The sequence below is a fragment of the Coffea eugenioides genome, chromosome 7 (assembly GCF_003713205.1).
Source record: "Coffea eugenioides isolate CCC68of chromosome 7, Ceug_1.0, whole genome shotgun sequence".
In the NCBI taxonomy this organism is placed as follows: Eukaryota; Viridiplantae; Streptophyta; class Magnoliopsida; order Gentianales; family Rubiaceae; genus Coffea; species Coffea eugenioides.
In genome coordinates this window covers 32,725,057-32,729,001 of record NC_040041.1, presented here as the reverse complement: position 1 = coordinate 32,729,001, position 3,945 = coordinate 32,725,057, and positions in this window count along the sequence as shown.

Sequence of the window (3,945 nt, the reverse complement as noted above, 5' to 3'; positions counted from 1 at the left end):
TCGCCCTAGTGCTTGGCACGGGTTGGTTGTATAGTGAATTGAGAACCGTTGTATATTCGACATTTGTATTTCCTTTTGAGATAGCAATGTATACAAGTTTCACTTAAGTTTTGATGGTTGTTATGTTATTCCTATGGTTGTATTCCGGATTTGATTGAAGTGAACGACTGAGTCCCGGCGAGAGTTGGGCAGGTCCGCCGAACCCTTTGGTTCGCCTTAGGGGGAGGTGGGGCTGTCACAGATTTGATTTCCAACCTTGCAATTTTCTTTGAACTTTTTTGAGTAAGAAATGGAAAGTCTTAGTAGGAGCTCTATGGATTGTGAGAGGAAAACCCAAATATTTACCCAAATCAATTGTCGGGCTGATTCCAAGAGTGTTAAAGATGCTAGATTTTGAAGGTAAATCAATATTGAGGGAGAAGAAGATTTTATATTTGAGTAGGTTTATCTTGAGGCTAGAAAAGGCACAAAAATTGTCTAACATAGATTTGATAGTATTAATGGAAAGGATGTTTACTCTAAAAAAGAGGATTATATTATTTGCAAATAGACAGTGCGAGAATAAGCGACTACACGTACCAAATTTTAAAGGTTTCCATAACTTCTCTTCCACTTTCTGGGAAAGAGATAAAGATAAATATTCCATACAGAGGATGAAAATGTAGGGGGATAAGGAGTTTCCCTATTGGATGCCCTTGGAAGGTAAAAAAAAAGAAGGAAAGAGTTATATTGTGGAGAATGGCAAATTTGGTAGAAGAGATGCAGTACATGATGAGAGAGATGGTGGTTGTTGAAAAGTCAAAATATTGGAGGACTTGCTTAACAAAATTCTATTCTAGGGAATCATAGGCTTTATGGAGATCTAGTTTAATGGCACAGACACCCCATTTGCCCTTTTTCTTGTTGATTCTATGTATTGCCTCTTGCATCAGAATCACTTTATCTGTCCCACTTCTGGAAGAGATAAAGCTTGCTTGGAGGGATGAAATATCAATAAGAGAGAAAGGATCTAATCTTTTCGACTAAAAATCTAACTAGAATTTTATAGTTGGTGTTGCAAAGACCTATGGGTCTAAAATTGGTCTATGGTTTTAGAGTGATTCAATTTTCGAATGAGGCATAAATGAGTGTCATTGACTCCTGGAAATAGTGGTTTTAGACCAAAGGCATCCATTATGAATCTACTTATGAAAGGTGCCAGAGTAGCCTGTGTTTTTGGAAGAAAAAAGGGTAAAAGAACATCTGGGCTTGGGCTTTTAAAGGACTGTATATCTAAAATTGCTTGTTTGATCTCTAATTTCGTGGGAACGTAGCTCGGAGAGGTTTTGTGCTCCGTGGAGAGTTGTGGGCCTAGGAAGGAAAATGACTATGGGTTTAAAAGGGAATGAGACTTATTGAACGTGAAAAGATTTGTAAAGAAGGAAAGGATGTGATTATGGATATCATGGGGGTTTTCTAACCAGATACCCTGAGAGTTCTTGAGGGAAGAAATTCTATTTTGCCTTCTTCTATATAGAGCAGAATTTTGGAGATATTTTATGTTAAGGTCATTGGCTAAGGAATGGTCTAATCTCACTTTCATCAACCAAAGGGATTTTTCTTGATTGAGGATATCAATATACTAGTTGCAGAGGTCATTTTCAAGATTTATGAGCAAAGATGAATGGTTGATTTAAAGGGCTTTCTAGATACCTGAAATGTGAGCCAGGATGTTTTTCTTTTCCCAGAAGAGGACAAAATTTTGTTTACTCCAGTATTTAATGGAAGAGTATAGGGTAGATGATGCCTCTAATATGGAAGTAGGTGGTTATATCCAAGAGTTTTCAACCACCTTAGAGGAGTTTGAATGAGACATCCAGAACCTTTTGTGACGACCCCACCTCTCCGTAGGGCGTACCCCACGGTTTAGCAGACCGCTTGCCTAACTCTCGCTAGGACTCACTCACACAGTTTCACAGATAACTTTCAACTTCAAGAGTAAAAGATGCAGCAGTTCCCAAACTTAAAATGTATATTTATACATATGGCTATCTCAAATATCCATACATATCCAAATGTAACAAAAGATTCAAGTTCTAGTTGAACTCTTAACCCTAATCGAGCACTAGTGTTAGTACAAATACAAAAGTCAAAAGGTCTAGCAAAACCAGCCTATCCTAGCCTCACGCCCATGCTCACACACCCTGTAAGGAAAACAAAACTAATGGAGCTAAACCTCAGTGAGGTTCCAAAACATCATGCAAACTAGGAAGCAAGTTGGTCATTATATAAATCTTGAACTCTCAAAGTGAGCGAGCGCAAAAGTTCATGAAAGTAAATAATAACACTTCAAGTAACAAGTTAACTAAATATTCGACACTTCTAGATATAGGGATACAATTCGCTCTTGCGAGCAAATTGTGCTACAACTTGTCGAGAAGTAGTTGACACTCCGTCCATGATAGCCCCACCTCTCCCTAGGGCAAAGCCTAGGGTATCAGCGGACTGCCTGGCCAACTCTCGCCAGGGCTCGGTTGATTAAAGAACTAGCAACTCAAGAAAACTGATGAAATATCTCAAAACAAAGGGGTACAAACCATAGCGGAAATATAACTTGTCACACCACTTTCCCAAACCTAGAATCTAGAGCTAAACATCAAACTTACCATTCCACACTTACCTTATATAATATACGTCGAACTTACAATTCATGCTTACAAGAGTCAAAAGTAAAGCCTTCTAAATAAAAGGTTACAACCCAAAAGGCAAGTTCAAAGTAAAGATAAAGTTAGGAAAGTTCTTGACCATAAGTCCATCCAAGATCTGTTAAGGAAAACAAAAGGAGTGGGGTGAGCTAAAGCTCAGTGAGGTTCCAAGTAAATATGTAAGCACATAGCCAATTAAAGGCGTAATATAAACAAGTAACCACCATTTTGTACCATAAAAATTAAATCACAGTTCAATTCAAGATACGGGTGGCTTCCAAAAGCCAAATTCACTTGAGTTTGATCATAACAAGAATCCGTTGACTCTCCGTCAACATTTGTATTCAAAGAATATAATATCTGTAGAACACCACTTACTCCAATTTTCGTCCACCAATCAACCCCCTTACCGAGCCCGAACACCACAAACAGTAATTAGGTAATACTCGAGTATACCGGATCCAAATTCAGTAAACTCACCCAAACAACTCACATACAGTCAAATATAGAGAAATCGTATCTCATGATAGCAGTATACAGAGTCTCAGTGAAATCAAAGAAGATCAAGTGTGATAAAGTACACGCTCGCTTCAAACTTGTCAAAACAATTGTTTAGCTCAACCAGTCACTGATCAAGTATTCAGATATTTCACATAGACAGGTAGCAGGTAATAGAACACTCACCTGTCAAATAAATGCAGAGTTCAAACGTCAAGTCCCTTGGTTACGTTCACCACCATTTCCCAATCCTAGGACAATGAGGGAAATCGTTAACAAACTAGGTTTCAATTCCAACCCAAATGTGAGCTCATTAGGTGACCAAGTGAGTAGTTAAATCTACTCAATTCATCATGCAATTTAAGCCCAAAATGCAGTAAAAGGTCATGAGAAAACACGTTTAACAAGTGCAAGAAAGTTGGGCAAAAGAAAAGTTTCATTCAAGTTCAAAGTGTTCTTCGCGGGTAAAACAGTCGCGCCCACGTAGTCTCGGGAAAACGGCCATATATCACTGTAGGAAGGTCAAAATCAGGTACCGTTAGCGTTTTTGGAAACTAGACTCAAAGGGCTTTCCAACGGTACCAAATGCGCACTCTAGTTCGTATCCTATCAGTACCAGTGATCCAGGGAAGTTGGCTGATTTTCCAGTTCTGATCAGCCCTAAAACGTTAGTAAAGTTACACTAGTTCTTGATGCTAACTTCACTTGTTTTGGCTCAATTTCAACCAATTCAAACTCCTATGGTTCATATACAAGGGATCAT